Below are 18,156 nucleotides of genomic sequence, written 5' to 3'. Positions count from 1 at the left end.
TGTCCATTTTTTTTTGATACAACAAGAACATAAGAGAGTAGTCAAATCCAGTTCTGAAGTAGATCCCATCAGCTAAGGAAATCCTTCCCTCATGCTCTAGACTTGCTCCCCCACCGATGAAATGACCAGCATCTCTCTATTCATACTATTCCTTAATTTAAATAAACTGTACATTAATAGCTATTTATGAGCAAATTTAAAAAATCATGTATACAAAAAGCAGCACAAATTTAGCTTTTCCAAGATAGGTAGGGGGCTTCCACAAAATTATATCTAGCCATGTTCTCTGGGATCGGGGAAGTTCTTATGACCCTAATCGCAAAATCAAAGTGACAGAGTACAGGAAAAGGCTACCCATATATCCTGGTCTGCCTATATTGAGAAGACAACTTTCCTCATTCTTGAACCAATTCCACCTCCATATTGTAGCCTTTCTCCCTAAGCAAAAAGTCACAAGAATCAGGTGATTTCTGCTTAGAATCTGGGAGACAGAAAGGACAAGGGAAGGAGGTAGAGGAAGGGAAGGAGCATGAGACAGAACCAATGGGGCCGAGGCCAAGCAGAGGTTTTATTTCATGCGAGATTTTCTACTGCTGCAAGAAGTTCAGGTTTCAGAATTCCCGGGGGCTGCTTGGCCCCTCATGCCTTGATGTTTTCCGAGGTGTCTGTATCCCAAGTGAAAGTCACAAGAGCTGAAGGCCCCAGCCCACTATCGTTGAAGGCTAAATTTTCATCCAACAATTTATTGCCCCCACCCCCCACTCCTCCACCCCGGGAAGCAGTTCAAAGGACAGCCAGTCATCCTGCAATGCCTTCCTCACAAAGGTGTAGACCGTCTATGGCTGCGGGCCAGATACAGTGGCAGCTGAGGACGTTTATCCCCCTCACCCAGAGCTATGAAGTTTCTTTATTTAAAGACCCATAAAACAAAATTTTTGTTTTTACTATAGTCCGGCCCTGCAACAGTCTGAGGGATAGTGAACTGGCCCCCTATTTAAAAAGTTTGAGGACCCCTGGGTAGAGTGTGGACAGCCGCTCCCGGGCATAGAAGGTACCCGGGAGGATATGCCCATGGGGAAAATGGACCGTAAGAGGGTGTAGATATACTTTCGCATTTTCTGCTGCTCTTCCCTTTCACGCATGGTTTTGGCCCCAAGCACACTCAGCCTCTCCGCCTCTTCACCACACCGACCCTTTGCGTTTGCTCCTGCTTGAGCTCCTCAGCTGTGAGGTCACAAAGGTCCCCAGGTAGGTCTAACTAGCAACCAGGGGGAGGGCTTGAAGACTTGTCGCAGGCAGTTCAATTGAGCCCGCACTGGTTCTGAGGTCTGCAGGGTGACTTTGTGCTGCTCCAGCTTCTCCACTTGAGCGAGGGCCTCCTTATTCAGTACCTCTGAGGTATCTTGTTCTGGAATAGGGAGAGTCATCTTCTCAAAGCCCACAGCCTTGAAAAACTCGTTGGCCCCTTCTAGGCAGTTGATAAGCTCCTGAAACACTTTATTTTACAACTTGATTTTCCTACATTTCTTCTCTTCTGGGTGAAGACGGATATTATCTAGATACTTGGCAAATGGTGTCCACCCCTAAATTTCACTTTCTCTCAGTTCCTGTTAAACGTATGAATCTTTATGATGGAAGCAGCCACTGGGTCTTTTTCGAGTGTTTGTTAATGGCCTCTTTCATATGGGCATCTCATTGGTCTTTTCTCAAGGTGGCTTCAGTGAATGGGTAAGTAAAATAAACCCAGTCAGAGATAGATTTGAAGACCCCTTCTCCTTAGCTTTGAGTGCATTTGTTCCAGAAGTCTCAGAATTCCCACTAATAGTGGCTTCTGATTGTAATTCCTTCTTCACTTGGTTCGGGATAGAATCTTGGGATGTGGGTCCTTGGGATTGTGGCCTGGCCAGGGCCGCGGCTGCCATTTGGGCTTTATTGATTAGTCCGTAGAGGGACTGCTTGGTTACTTGCTGGCTCTGCAGTTCCCTGGAGACTGCCCACCTCTTCTCCCCTTCCCTTCTCCCCTCCCCACCCGTGTCTGTGAGTTTCTGCGAGTTTCTGCCCAGGCCCCGGACTCTTGAACTTGATGTTAGCCTTGATCTCCTGAAAGAACTTTTTTCCTGGCAGCCGAGGGGAAGGGGAAGGGGAAGTGGAAGCAGCAGCGGGGGCTGGGACAGACTCAGGCTTGAACCCCTTTCCCTTCTTTATGATCTCTTTAGGATACAAACCAGTAGAAACATTGTTGAATCAAAGGGTATGCACAGTTTTATAGACCTTTGAGTATAGTTCCAAATTGTTCTTCAGAATGGTTAGATTCGTTCACAATTCCACCAACAATGTGTCAGTGTCCCAGTTTTCCCACATCCCCTCCAACATTCAACATTATCTTTTCCTGTCATCTTAGCCAATGCGAAGAGGTGTGTAGTGATACCTCAGAGTTATCTTAATTTGCATTTATCTGATTAATAGAGATTTAGAGCACCTTTTCCTATGACTAGAAATGGTTTCAATTTCATCTGAAAATTGTCTGTTCATTTCCTTTGATCATTTATCAACTGGAGAATGGCTTAAATTCTTATAAATTTAGGTCAATTCTCTATATATTTCTATATATTCATTTCTAAAATGAAGCCTTTATCAGAACACTTAATTGTAAAAATGTTTTCTCAGTTTATTGCTTCCCTTCTAATCTTGTCTGCATTGATTTTGTTTGTATAAAAACGTTTTAACTTAATATTATTATCCATTTTGCATTCAATAATGTCTTTTCAAGCTCTTCTTTGGCCATAAATTTCTTCCTTCTCCACAGATCTGAGAGATAAATTATCCTTTCTTCTAATTTGCTTATAATGTTACTTTTTATTTTACCAAATTTTTTTAGGGTTTATGGAGATGATACTCTAGTGAGAATAAAGGATAATTTGAATATGTAAAAATGTAGTGAAGGGAGCGAATATATGGTTAGCAGGGTGGGGAGGGAGGACTAAAAATGGAAGGAAAAGGGAGAAAGACATTGCCCCATTCTTTCAAAAGAATTTTTCTTGTCAGTCATATTCTAAAAGTTGTAAATTGGAAACTGTCAGGAAATTTTTCTATAAATTTCAGGGATATGGGGTGCAGGTATTTCATAGATAGCAGTAGATTTACTAATACAAAGTTTCAGAATTGGGTAGGGAAAATGAGGAAGAGGAGACCTTAAGTGGCACTGCTGGATCAAAGGGGACATGGTTCCAAATTCCACTCCAGAATGATTGGATCAATTCACAACTCCACCAACAGAGCATTAGTGTCCCAGTTTTCCCACATACCCTCCAATAGTTATCATTATTTTTTTTTCTTATCATCCCAGTTAATATGATAGGTATGAGATGAAACTTTAGAATTATTTTAATTTGCATTTCTTTACTCTATAGAGATTTAGAACCTTTTTATATGATTGTTGATGGCTTTAATTTCTTCATATGAAAATTTCCTGTTTATACCTTTTTACCATTTATCAATTGGGGAATGACTTGTATTCTTATAAATTTGATTCCAGTCTCTAAATATTTTAGAAATGAGGTCTTTATCAGAAACATTGGCTGTAAAGAATGTTTCCCAATTTTTGCTTTTCTTCTAATCTTGGCCATGTTGGTTTTATTTTTGCAAAACCTTTTTTAATTTGACAATCAAAATTATCCATTTTGCATTTCATAATGTTCTCTATTTCTTATTTGGTCATAAATGTCTCCCTTCTTCAAAGATCTGGCAAGTAAACTATAACTCATTTATGGTATCATCTTTTATATTTAAATTTTGTACTCATTTCAACCTTACCTGGTCTATGCCTAGTTTCTGCCATGTTTTCCCCAGTTTTCCCAGAAATTTTTGTCAAATAGTGAGTTCTTATGCCAGAAACTGGAGTTTTGGGATTTATCAAACAGTAAATTACTATAATCATTGGCTATTGTGTCAGATTGGGCTGATGGGTATCCCAAAGGTACCTGATTCTTATAATACTAATCCTTGTAGTGTCAGGAATATCAGCAAAAGCTATAGTCTACTGAGGCCTCAAAAAAAATACAGACATGTTAAGTCCTGGCTAGCTCCCTGGAGGCCTCAGGATCATCCAGTCAGGATAAATTAAAGTCCTTGGTCTTTAAAGGGAGAAGTGAAAGAGACAGACAAATTGCCACGAGGCTCCTGGATTCTAGAGTCCAAAGTCATCAACTTCTCTCCTCCTCATCCTATTTCAAAGTGAGTCTCTGACCTCTGTCCCCCCACCTCTAATCCTTGCCCATGATTATCTTAACATTGAGCCTGCATCAATTGTGAGAAGAGCCATTTTTCCAAACATATGCTAATAGAATCATTGTCTCATATCGAATAGGTAATTTGCCTTAAGTGCTCGGTTGTCTGATTCAAGCATATCTTTTTCAGAGTTTTAGCCCTTTACATAGACACCCAATTAAAAATTTACTTTCAATGAATGTGATGTTATTTTTCTTATTTATAAAATGAGAGGCAGTATGGAATAATGGATACAGGAATAATCTTGAATGAGAAGCATTGTGGTATAATGCAGGGCTTCTTATACTTTTTCCACTCACAACCTCTTTACACCTGAGAAATTTTTATGTCACCCCAAGTACATAAAATAGATATACAAATAAAACATTTGCTGACAATAAACTATAATTTCATGACTCTCACATTCACTTATGAGATCCCATATTGGGTTGTAAATCACAGTTTAAGGAAATGAAATGTAATGTATAGAGTTAGCCTTAAATGAGAGGCAGCATTGCATAATGGTTGGAAAGCTGGTCTTGGAATCAGGAGAAACTAGATTCAGGTCTCACCTCAGACGCACATCTGCAGAAACAGGTGACTCAGCAAGTTATTTAATGTCTCATTATTATAGGCAACTCTTTTAGGCTTGTATTTTGAAGAGAGGGTGCTGATCCATAATGGTAGTTTCCTCAGCTGGGATTTCCCTATATCAGTGAAATATTAAACTAGTTCCAATCCTTATCCCACCTATTAAATTAAGGAATTCGACTAGAATGGTGAAGTGGAAAGGGCTTTGTATTTGGAGTCAGAAGCCTGAGTTCAGATCCTGGATTTGTTAAATGCTATTTGCTATGAGTTTGGTCACATCACTAAAATCTCTGTAGGCTACAGTTTCTTCATCTACAATGAACTAAATGAACTGAGAGCTTAAAGTGCTCCAGTAAGATTCTAGATTTCTAATTTGGTATTTTTTCCCCAATGATTAGTAGTTTTATTCTCTTTGAACCCTTACTTTTCTTCTGTTCAATTTACTAACCCTCTTTCTAACATAAGTAACTTTTTTCACTATTCATATTCTATACTCCTATTGTTTAAAAAAATTCTTGTTCTCTTGAATCTATCACTCCATGATCTTCAACCTTAGTGCTTTTGTATTGCTCAGTAGCAACAGTGAGTAAATAAACCCTGAAACAAGCAATGAATGATGTGATTTGTCCTTGAATTATCATGGTGGAATGATGCAGAGGAAGAGATAGGAATCACTACCTTCAAGAAAGCTGACCTTCACCATTGATTATGAAAAAAATACATTTCTATCATGTATTCATAAACTCTATAAAGATATCCTTTGTTCTGATGTTTCCTCTTTTTGATTTTCCTCATTCTAATGCCTCTTACTTTCCACTCCTTTTTCTCAAGTAGAGAGAAATATCTTAGATAGGAATTGGGAAAGGTTTGAAGAGCAAAGAACAAGTATATAAGGCTTTGAAACAGAGGAGAAAGTTGAAAAGAACTGGACATTCTTTTTATATCTCCTTCTGATCCTTAGGAAGGAATGATCCTTTTATTTATCAAGGCTGGCCAGTCTAATTGTGACCTGGGGCCCTATCTTTATCACAATACCCGGAAGATAGTAAGCAATCAGTACCAAGGATGGAATACTAGGTATGGAATCAGAACACCTGGTTTCAAATATTTTCTTCTGATGCTTATTGACCAAATGATCTTAAGTATTAAATTCCTTAGGCCTGAGTTTTCATATCACTAAAGTGAAGGAGTTAGACTAGATATCATCAATTTCCCTTCTAACCATAGATCCAAATAGTAAAATATTTGTATTCCATGCTTTCATGGAATAATGTTATTTGTAAAGAGCTTTGCAGTTTCCTGAATTCACTCCGGCACCCTTTCCTCTCCTCTTCAGATGTAGACACAGTTCATTTTCCTTCTGTACTGTTTTTTCCCAGATATGAGTCCTGTTGTCCTGTTGGCTAGTTCTATATGGTTTCTATCCAAATGGATGTTGAAACTTGGCAATAGGCATTCTTCATTCACTTGGACTTTCCTGTGATGATGACTAGGCTAAATGCCTATGAATGATTATGGCTCTGTTTCAAGGAACCTTGCATTATCATGGGGCTTGATTTGCTCAGCATTAAATCAGTAAGCATTTATTAAGCACTTACTTAGCACTATGCTAAGTGCTGGGGACCCCAAAAAAGCAAAAACCAAAACCATCCCTTGCCTTCAAGAAGTTTACAATCTAATCAGAAAGATAACATGTAAAGAATTATATACAAGTAAGAAATATATAGGAAAAAAATGGAAGTAATTTCAGAGGATAGGCATTAGTAGTGATTCTAAAAGCTTTTTGCAGAAAGAAGATAAAACCCTTTGCTGAAAGCAAAGACTTGACAAAGGCCAGAAGAAAAAAGAATAAGGGATTAGAAAGAAAAGCATTCCAGGCAAAAGGGACAGCTAAAGAAAATGTCTGGACTCAAGAGATGGTATGTCTTGTTAAAGGAATAGTAAAGGGGTCAGCATCATGGATCATGTAGTATGCCAGGGGAATAAAAGGTAAGAAGACTGGAAAGGTAGGAAGGGATTGAGGAGCTTTAAAAGTGAAACAGAGAATTTTATATTTAATCCTGGAAGTGATTGGAAGCCACTGGGATTTACTGACTGGATATATGACTTAGTAGATCTGCACTTTAGCCAACAGTTTGATAGCTGAGTGGAGAATGAACTGAGGTTATGGAGAGAGGGGGCAGAGAGACCAAACAGCAGGCCATTACCAAAGTCCAGTCAGGAATTGATAAGGGAAATTGAATCAGAGTGGTGGCAGTGAAGGAGGCAAAAATTATGACTATATGAGAAACTTTTCAAAGGTGGAATCTATATTTAGCAAAAGATTAGACATGGAAGGGTGAGAGTAAGAATAATGCCTTTTTGGTTGCCAGCGTAGGTGACTGGGAGGCTGATTATGCCCTTTACAATGATAGAAAAGCTAGAAAACCAGTAGGTTTTTTGGGGAAAGATAATTCAGTTTTGGACATGTTTGTTAAGTTTAAGATATCTTTGAGATATCGAATTCAAGATGTCTGAAAAGCAGTTAACATGAGACTGAAGGTCTGCAAAGAGGTGAGAGCTGAACAAAAGTCGATTTGAGAATCATCAGCATAGAAATGATAATTAAATCCATAGAAACACATGGTATTACCAAATCTGCTAGTATGAGCAGGAGAAAAAAAGAAGATGTAACCAGATCCCTAGGAGGTATGAATAGTAAATGGGCATGGCCCTAATGAAGATTCAGCAAAAGAGACTTGTCTTTCAGATTATGAGGTCCATGTTCTTCCTCTCAGCCATATTGCTTCCTTAGAAATTGCAGTCAAGAAGAATAATGGGTGAGAAAAGGCTATTGGATTTGACAATTAAGAGATCCTTGGTAACTATGGAGAGAGGGGGGTAGAACAAGAGGAGGCAGAGGGAGAGTGAAAAGAGAGAGGGTGAAGGGGAAGGGGAAAGATAGAGGGCAAAGGGGAAGGGGAAAGAGAGAGGAGGGAAGAGAAAAGGGAAAGGTGAGGGGAGATGTTAGGTTAAGGTTTATGAATTTGCTCTTAGAGAATGGCTTGTTCCCACAATAAGACCTGAGACACCATGTTGTATGAAAATGTTTAATAATAACGAATTATATAAAAAAGGAAAACAAGAGTCAACAATACAGTTCTTACAACAAAAGCACTTAAGAGATCCTATGATTAATATAACTAACATAATATAAAGTGATATATAGACCAGGGGAGAAGAGAAGAAAGAATTCATCACCGAATGGGGGAAGCACCAACATTGCAGACCTACCTCTAGGGAATCCCGGAGTACAACCCTGAAAGTCCCTACCAGGAGGTCTCAGGCAGAGTCTCCTCTCCAAGGGCAAGATTCCAATTTGTGGATTAGCCTAATGTGACTTAAAGAACCCAAGGAACAAAGAAGGCTATATACCCTCAAGGATAACTTCACCTTCCTGAGCAAGTCTAGAAAGGGCAACCCTGCCAGAGCCTGTCAAAAATGAAAGAATTATTACTGGAGTGGCTAGTTCCAGTACATAGATAATGCGTCCTTGGTGGAATTGGCCAAAATCCATCCAGGATGTTGTTCTGTAAACTATGTTTGTTCCTAGGGCTATCAAACAATCATGTAACAGGGATGAATAATAGTTCATTATACTGTAATTACTCCATGGACACAGAGGGACACTGAGGGCCAAGGCCTACAGAATCTTGTCCTTATAATTATATCTTTCAGGAGGGGAGAGAGGAAAGTGGGAAGGAAAAGGAGGAGGAGGAGAGGAGGAAGAGGAGAATAGAAAGGGGGAGGAGGGAGAAGGAGGGAGATGAGGAAGGAAGAGAGGGAAAAGGAAAGAGAAAGAAAAGAGAAAGGAGATGGGGAAGGAGGGGGGAGGGGGAGCACACTGTCATTCAAGGAATTTATTTTTGATATCTTGGACATAGGTGCTTCACAAACATTAGCTGAATTGAATTTCTTGAATTAGGAAAATGAATTGATTTCAAAAGAACCAGAACAGAGAAACTTAGAAGAAATTGGAATTGGATTCCCATTAAAAATTGAAATAAAATATCTTTAAAAGGAAACATTTTTGATGGGTTTTTAGAGGGAGTGTTGATCATGAGAAATAAGTGAAAAAGCTTTTCTGTTTAAAACCTGGTCTTTACTAACTGAAATAGAAAATGAAAATTATACCTAGAGTTAAACAACAAAACAAAACAAAACAAAACAAAAAAGTTTCTCCAGTTTGTATATCTGCAAGTGGTATCCTAGGGGCCAAAAGAGGCTGAGGGCTCATTGTTAATTCACTTTTCACTCAGGCCTTGGTTGTGGCATTTGCATAGAAAATAGGACACAATTTGGGCGTGAATAACAATGCACCTGGAAACAGTTATTATGGCATGATTTGGCTGTTCTCTCTGCCCCAAGTGTTATTAAGAACACTCCAGGGAGCTTCCAGGAGAGAATGTGCCAAAGGGCTTCATAGCAAAAAAGCCAGAGATATTTCACCGCAAGTGCTTTAGGCCTTTTTCACAAAAGACTAAGCAAAGCAGGAAGAGAGGGCCTGTTTCTTACTCATTTATATAGTAATGATTTATTGAGAGCTCTTTTCAGCTACTTCTCCTTATAACTAGTGCCACTTATTTTGGAGATCTGGTGCTCTAACCAATGGAAGACAACTTCAAGTAGCTCCAGAACAAATGAAGCCCATAGGTCAAAGGTGAAAGCAAGCTTAGCTGTGAATGTGTCTAATGATGAAAGCAAAATGTGAATACTGCATAGGAACTTGGAATGTAAGATCTACAAACCAAGGTGAGATGGAGATGGAAAAATTAAACATTGAAACCTTGACTGTCAATGAATTTAAAAGAATGAGGATGGGTGAATTTTATTCAGATGATCACTGCATATACTAGTGTAGGCAAGAATTTTTCAAGAAAAATAGAGTAACCCTGATACTCAGTAAGAAGGTAAAAAAAAAAAAACATTACTGTGATATGATCTCAAAAATAACAGAAAGATATGTTGGAATCCAAGGCAAGTCATTCAATATCACAATAATACAAATCTATGCGCTAATCACTGCTGCTAAAGAGGCCAAATTTGATTAGTTCTTTGAAGATCTACAATATTTTCTAGAAATAGCAGAAAAAAAGATGTCATATTTATCATTGGGGATAAGTAGGAAATCAAAAGATAATTGGAATAAAAGGCAAATTTGGCCTTGGAGTATAAAATGAGCAGGGCAAAGAATAATAGTTTTGGAAAGATAATTTGTTAGTTATAGCAAATACTCTTTTTCAGCAACCTAAAAGGTAATTCCACACATGGACATCACCAGATGGTCAATATTGAAATCAGATTGATCATAATCTGTAGCCAAAGATGGAGAATCTCTTGGACAGCAAGGAGTTCAAATCAGTCAATACTGAAAGAAATTAATTCAGTCTATTCATTGGAAGGTCAAATACTGAAGTTAAAGTTTAAATACTTGGACTATATATTGAAAAGATAAGATTCATTGGGAAAAAATCCTTCCAATCTGAAAGGATTCATCTTTTGGTGTCATAAGTTATAATATTGCCTGAGGCACACAGGGAAGGACATTGATGAGGATCAGCTCAGCCTTATAGTCTCACCCCTGTGGAGTCTTGGGAAATCTCACCTTACTGTTTTTAGTAAGAGAGTCAAGTAAAATGTTACATCCCTGAGGTTAAATTTCCCCTGTAAATCTGTCCATGGCCATGCCATCTTTATTGAATCTCTCTTGGGGTTAGCCCATCACAGTATTCTTCCTCATGGCATCTTTCTTCTCTCCCTTACCCCATATGTCATGGTATCTTTCCCTTTGTTATAGCTAACTAACTCTTTGCCATAGAATTTAGCTTACCAGTCAATGACACATTTCCACACCATGGTATATTCCCTTTGTCTTAATTGTGAGTTCCACTAGGGAACTTATCTTTTCTATTGTTAATTGTTAAAGCCTCTTTCCTTTCTAACTATATGCTGTCCCAAATCTATCTCATATTTACCACTCCTGGTATCTATTTTACCTCTTCACTTGTCCATAACCTCATCTCATAAATTAAGGTCCATTTGGCAATAAGAAAGTCATTGTAAATTCTTCACATGTGCCTTGTGCCTTGTATTTTGAACTAGGAACTGTGTTCTGAAACCTGTCATTTGGTGCCAGACTTTTATCTTATACTGACCTAGATTTAAAATGTATTTTTACCTGTTTTACTATATTTTTATTTATTTTATTAAATATTTCCCAATTACATTTTAATCTAGTTCAGTCAGCAAGGATGTGTTCTCTGATATTTACAGCCCTACTACATAGTTGACATTTCTGTATTAGATGGTCATTATGGTCCTTTCTAGCATTAAAACTATAATTATATAATTTTATCCCATGTAGGTAGTTTTTAACATGACTATTCCAATTTTTTAAATGCATAAAGAAAATGATAGATTTGAAAAGTAAGCCAATGATATTGAAATATAGTTATCAAATTTATTTTTTTTGAAGTTCTCAAAATTCAGATTATGAACTCTGGTGAATTAACACGTTTCTTCATAATTTATTGCAAATTGCATTTAAAAGTTCAACACACCAATGGAAAACTGTCCTCCTTGTTGAGTCACACAGTCTTTAGCCGCACTTTTAAGAAACCAATAAAAAGATCTGGATAGAGCTCTTGCAACTTATAGACTTAGAAAATTGCCTAGGTCAATGAGAAACTAAATGATTCTCCCAGGGTTATACAAGTAATATTTGTCTGAGGTGGGATTGAACCCAGATCTTTCTGACTCTAAGGCCTTCTTTCCTCTGTCACACTAATGTTTTCATAGATTGATTAAAAATATTCATTAAGAACAAATGAATAAGAATCTTTAGAAAAAGTCAATATTATGTTCTTTTGTTTTCTGTTGGTTAAATAGTACTATGTAAATTGATTTTTTATTAAAAGAATACATAATTAGGTTATTCTCATCCAGGTACCTCCCCCATTATGTCATTGTTCTTGTTATCCTATAAAAAGCTTGCTCTCTGATACTTAATTGCCAGACTCTTTGAGATGATAGTCTTGTCCATTCCTGGGACCAAGATCCATTTGGTCGCAGTATCTCTCTCCAGTTAATAAACTATTGAATTGGTGTCTAAAAAAAAAAAAAAAGAAAGAAAAGAATACATATTAAAAGTTTCTATTTTATGAGTCTAGAGCATTTCAGAGGAATCTGCAAAACATTTATGGAGATGATAGAAAATTGTTCAGTTGAGAAGAATTACATCAGCTCTTGCTTTTGTCAAATGACACAAGAAATGTTGATTGGCTGTATTAAGGTTATAAATAGATTATTATTATGCATTTCTAACATAGCACTAGTAATTTAGACTAGGTAATAAATGACTTGTAAGTTATGGTATCATGGTCCTGATGGCATGGTCTTCATTGAGAATGAAGGATAAACAATAACCTGTTAATACTAGGAGATGCCTCCCTGGGAACCCAGCTGACCAGTTTCAGTTGAGCAACACAGCATTTTTTTTCCTTCTCTCTTGCTCTTTCTCTCTTCCTCACCCCCTTCCTCCCTCTCCCCACCTTCCTCCCTCTCCTTCCTTCCTCCCTCCCTCCCCTCTCTTCCTCCCCACTCCCCTCTCCTTCTTCCCACTCCTCCTTCCTCCCCACTCCTTTTTCCTTTCCTCCTCTCTCCCTTCTTCCCTTCTCATTCCTCTCCTTCCCCTCCTCTCTCCCCTCTCCCCCTTTTCCTCTTCTTCTCCCTTCCCCCTCCTCTCTTTCCCTCCCTATCAATTCCATGTCCAAATCTATCTCTCTATACTATATGTTGTAGTATAATGTGACAAAAGACAGAGAGAGGAATACATATCTGAAAATCAAGTGAGAACCTTGGAGTATGTAGACATTTCTTGTGGATCAGAATGTGGTAAAGAGAAATCAATTATGTTCACTGAGGGAAAGCATATATTAATACACAAATACGAATTCATGCAGATGAATGCAGATACACATCTTTCTAGAGAAGTCATTACATTTACTGACCATCCATTCCTAGGAGACTTTCTAGGGGACTATCATCCTCTCCCTGAACTTCTGTATTCTTGCTGGGAGAGTTCTCTTTTTGGAACATTAACCCCTGTTCCTGCTTCCCCTACATACCTCCTCCATCTCCAAAAAAAAAAAAAAAAAAAAAAAAAGTCCCAGTCTTAGTTTTGCCTAATTGGAGTTCTTATGCAGATAAGAGATACATATCCATACCCAGATACACAGAATTTGGGCCTGATCCTAGTGTTCACTATGTCCTAAAAGAAATATTTATTTAATTCATATTCTGCTATTTCCTAGCACCTAGTATATAACAGCACTTAGTATTATATAGGACCTTAAGATTTTAAAATTATTTTGTATATACATTAACTTATTTAAGCCTCATAGCAATACTATGTCAGGTGCTAATATTATCCTTTTGTGAAGAAAAACTGAGGCTGAGGGGGTTTAAGTGACTTGTCTAAGTTGAAGCTTCTACAAATCGTTCCTCTTTGCTAAGGAATCAAAATTGCCTGCTTTTCTGTACTCAGATGTCTGAGGATTAGGCAGGAAATTTTCCAGTAAATTTTAAATTTAAGGTGATCTCTTTGAAACAGGTTGTGGTTCCTTTAAACTGTATTTCCTATTATCTGTAATCCCTTTCAGATTTTCAGCCCCTCCTGGGGAAGACATTCTCCAGGAAGCCAGAGCCTTTGATTCAATTAGAAATCCTGGTCAAAAAAAAAAACCACCCTTTTTAGTGTTGTTAACTCCAATAGGAGATTCGGGCTGTCCCAGCCCCGACCAAACCACCCAATATAATAGCTTCCATCAACTAACGTCTTTGTAGATGGTCCTTGGTAGCTCCTTTTGCTGCCAGGACTTTCTATCCACTGAGAATTGTATTCTCAATGCAAAACTCCATTTTCCATAGATCTGCCACTATAGAAGTCAGTATTTTGGTAAATTGATTTCTATCTAACAATAAACTTTCATTTTGCAACTAATAATTTGGGAATGAGTGAATTCTTTAACTCCTAAAACCTACAGCCAATTTAAAAGGGATTCTTAATAACTCTCTTGTAGCCAATAACCTCTAGACTACCCGGAATCTAGACCACTCAAATAGCATCATCTTCATGTTTTGACTACTTTTACATTGATGAACTGACTTGTTTTTAGATTCCCACTTACACTAAGTTAGGAAAAAAGTGTTTTAATCAGCAACTAAATGACCTCACTTTAACATTGGTAACTTAATAAACTGTAACTGCTATAAAATGTAAATTGCATTAAAGAGTAGTTAGTAGAAAGAATACTGGCTAGGAAGTCAAAGAGGCTATATTCAAATTTCCCTTCTGACACCTCTTTTCTGTTCACAAAATTATTTAATCCCTCTGGCTTTAGTTTATTCATTTGTAAAATCAGGAGATTAAACTAGCTGGACTCTGAAATGTCTCCCAGTCCTTAATTTATTATCATATGATCATTGAGACCAGCTCAAGGACCTCTTTGAGAAGAAGGCATGATGCAGGACAGGTGGAGACTTTGATTATTGAATTTCGAAGTTCGTTTATTGATCTAAGAGCCAGGGTTTATGTACTCTTTATACTAGTGTTGTAATAACACCATGTATCTCTAAGTTGCATAATGTATATTCCGTTGTTACATTGTAGCTAGATATTAATATTAAAAAGTAACTAGCTATAACAATTTGTGTACAACATAATCATAAATTGTCTAGTTTGTGATGCTTTGTTCCTGTCCCATGCATTCATCACCAAAGTTATATTGAATTTATATCAAACATATTTTCCTGATGTTTATATGTTAGGTAACCTTCTGATTTATTATATCTTTGTGTTAGCAGCACTTGTTTTATCTAATAGGTCAACTTGTCCTCTTCTCAACCTTGGCTGTGGAAGAATGGTGAGCCTGCTGCACATCAATCCAGAGCTGCACAGAGATTATGTTAACCTTTGCCTAGCTTTTTAGGAGATCTGTTTTTTGCTAGCTTTCTATAGATCATATTCATTATCTCTATTGCAGAGTCCTGGGTCACAAGGTGGGATTGGCAGAGAAAGTTTGAAATACTGAAAAGATTACACCCCAGGGCAAGCAGGGAAGGGCATCAACAGGGATCACCTCATCACCATACAAGCCCACTCCTGTGGAGGTTTTGTATCCATTTTATTATATCCAATCAGAATATGTCAAACCTCTGGGGTTAAATTTCTCCTATGAATCTGTCCATGGCCCACATCATCTTTGCTGAATCCCTTTGTGTAAAGGGCCACAAATGGTGGGAAACCCTGTGTGAGGTATAACACCCTTTAGTCCAGTAAGGAAGCTTGCTGACAGTGTCTGGCTTGGCTTCTCATTTCCCCCACCCCTCCCCAAGGGCATCTCATCCTTCCTGAGAAGTCAGGGGGTATGACAACCTGTGTTGTACTTGAAACAGAGTAATGCTAATGTGGCCAGGAAATGCCTGCAAGTTGTTTATGTGGTCCTACATGGACAGTATCCTATAGTTAGTGCATATGCACTATCCTATCTATATGTTAGTATATTATGTAAGCATAGGGTATATAAGGTTGAGGAATTTTTGAATAAACGGACTCCTGTTTGGTCATCCTCATGAGGTCTGTCTCATCATTCCTCACCCAAAATCAGGAATTGGGCTGGTACTGAAGTCCTCTCATGAGCAGGTCCAAACACTTGAGTCAGCCCACTACATGTTCGGTCTCATGCTATCTTTCTTTCCATCCCCTCCCCCATGACTTATGGTGTCTTTCTTTTCACTCATCTCCTAAGCTTCATGGTATCTTTCTCCTTGTTATGTCCTCCCTCACTTAAATCTAATTCACTTGCATGTCATGATATCACCTCCTTAATGCCATGGTCCTCTTCAAGAATGAAGCACAAACAACAACCTTTTCCTTGTTATGCTTACTGACTTTTAGGGTACTAAACTCTTCTATGGATTTAGTTTGTCAGTTAATGTTGTACTCCCCCTGCCTCATGAAGTATTTTCTTTCTCCTGGTTAATTGTGAATTCCACTAGGGACTTTATCTTTTCCATTGTTAATTGTTAAAACCCCTTTCCTTGCTAAGTATATGTTTTCCCAAATCTATTACATATGTACCACTCCTGGTGTACTTCTTCATTTTGTCTGTAATTTCATCTCATAGGATTTGACATTTCCTCTTGGCAAAGGAGAAAAGCCATATGATGAATTCATCATATAACTGAACCCCAACATTTAGTGTGTTTCAACTGCTCTCCTCAATTACATCACCTACGTAGGTCATAGATATAAGGCTGTGCTGATCACATGTATGTATTAAAGGCAGGAGGAAGACATTGGCCTTAACTTTTGGATTTTTGTTTTTAATAACATTTTTGTGTGATATGATCTGAAATATTTTTATATTCCTAAAAATATTCAAAAGGTCTTCCAAAATATTCAACTCTGTGGATTTTGCTTTTGTTTTTGGCAGAAACTATCTTAAAACAGGTTTTAGAGCACATGATCCCCATAAAAAAATAAGCTTATAAGGAATTTCTAATCCTAAATCACAGTGAGGACTCTGATTAAGATCCTGCCTTTAGTTAGCAAATCAAATGCACAGCAGAGATTAAATACCACACAAGATTAATATTAGCTAAGTATGATGGCATCATTAAAATAATGTGTTATCTATGCATGTCTTCTGTATATATCTACTTTTCCCTTGATGGCTGTGTCTTTATGGAAGAATGTGCCCAAAGTTTATGGTAAAAATATTTTAGTGCAACTTTTCTTGCCACACTATTTTATTAAATGCCTTTGATTTGAATTGTATTTCCTTGCTGACTAGAAGAACACATCTAAAGGGATTCATGAGCTGTGATTTTTGAGCAGATTCAGATGAATGGCATGCTTTGAAACTATTCTATTTCTTATGCTAAGTTTGCCACATATGAACTGGAGAATACCTCATGTGTCACACAGGAATATTTTATTATCTATAACTTAATTATCCTAGAGTCTTATTGTGAGCCTTAAATTAATTTTCAGTTGCTCCCATGAGATGTATTTTAAATATACTAGTTTCATGAAATGAATCTTAATATCTTTGTTACTGTAAGAGGAAGTACTGTAGAATGTATATCTATTTCTAGTAAAAAAAAAAATCTATGAGCATTATATTCACTAAAGAGCTTCTTAAACAGTTTCTATTTGTGGTTTTCTTTTCTCTCTTCCCCCTTATTCCTGTCAAAATTCAGTACATGTCATAAGTAGGTTGTGGAAAAACTCTTGGGAGTTGTCAAAAGCAGCTCTCAAATTTGTCAAAAACCAGAGGTGAGTCAATGGAGCACTAAGAGAATATTGGACGTTTGTCACTCATGCTCCACAATATTGCAGAGCCCACACTGTTATGTCAGAGAATGGAAGATATATACATACAAGCTATCATCAGCTTAGGTACAGGAATAAGCAACTTGCTACCAAAATAATGTGCTTGCTTGTTGCTGAAATGCTTTTGTATCTCTGATCTCCAAAGGAGTTAAAGATATTACTTATTCTTTGCTTCCAAACATAGGACTTTTGATACTCTCTCACCCAATTCTTCCAAGACTTCTTGAGAACCTTATCTCTTGCTTTTAAGATCTCTAATTACATGAAATACCCAGTTGCTCTAGGGTCAAGGAAAGTTCTAGACATGACATTAGAAGATTTGGGTTTGATTTCCAACTTTTCCATTTGTAACTAACCTTCTTTGTAGCTTTGAACTAGTAATTCTCTTTGATTTTCAGTTTTCTTAACTGTAAAATGGGGATAAAAGTTATGCATTTAAAGTGACATCTTATTATTCCTCCTGTTTGTCCTCTCTCTCCTTTCACCCTTTTCCTTCTCACCGGTGTTTCAGTGATCCTAACACCACAGATGGGTGCCTTTTGGATTGTGAAATGACTTGCAAATTTTGTTCCTTACTGAAAGTCTCGATTTAGTGATTTTGTCATTTTATGCATTGCTATAATTACAGATTTAGATTTTCTTGTTCTTTATAATTACATTGATTTGTTAACCTTTGGGTTTGTCCAAAATAGCATTATCTTTAAAAATAAAAAGGAAATAATTAATTAATATTTGGACTTGAGTGCTAACTAATGCATTGCATTTTTTCACTGAAAATACATATGAAAATACATATTTATGGCACATATTTATAGGCAATTCAAAAAGCACTAAAGCTTTTATTTGATTTCTCAAGTATCCCT

General features: G+C 37.3%; 1 pseudogene; it reads right to left on the bottom strand.

Moving 5' to 3' along the window:
- Nucleotides 1–573: 573 nt before the first annotated feature.
- On the bottom strand, nucleotides 574–12,993 carry LOC127557030 (UBX domain-containing protein 6-like; annotated as a pseudogene).
- Nucleotides 12,994–18,156: the final 5,163 nt, after the last annotated feature.

Source organism: Antechinus flavipes, chromosome 3, assembly GCF_016432865.1.
Source record: "Antechinus flavipes isolate AdamAnt ecotype Samford, QLD, Australia chromosome 3, AdamAnt_v2, whole genome shotgun sequence".
Classification (NCBI taxonomy): domain Eukaryota; kingdom Metazoa; phylum Chordata; class Mammalia; order Dasyuromorphia; family Dasyuridae; genus Antechinus; species Antechinus flavipes.
Note: the sequence above shows the minus strand (reverse complement) of the source record. Positions and strands in the feature narration are given on the sequence as shown.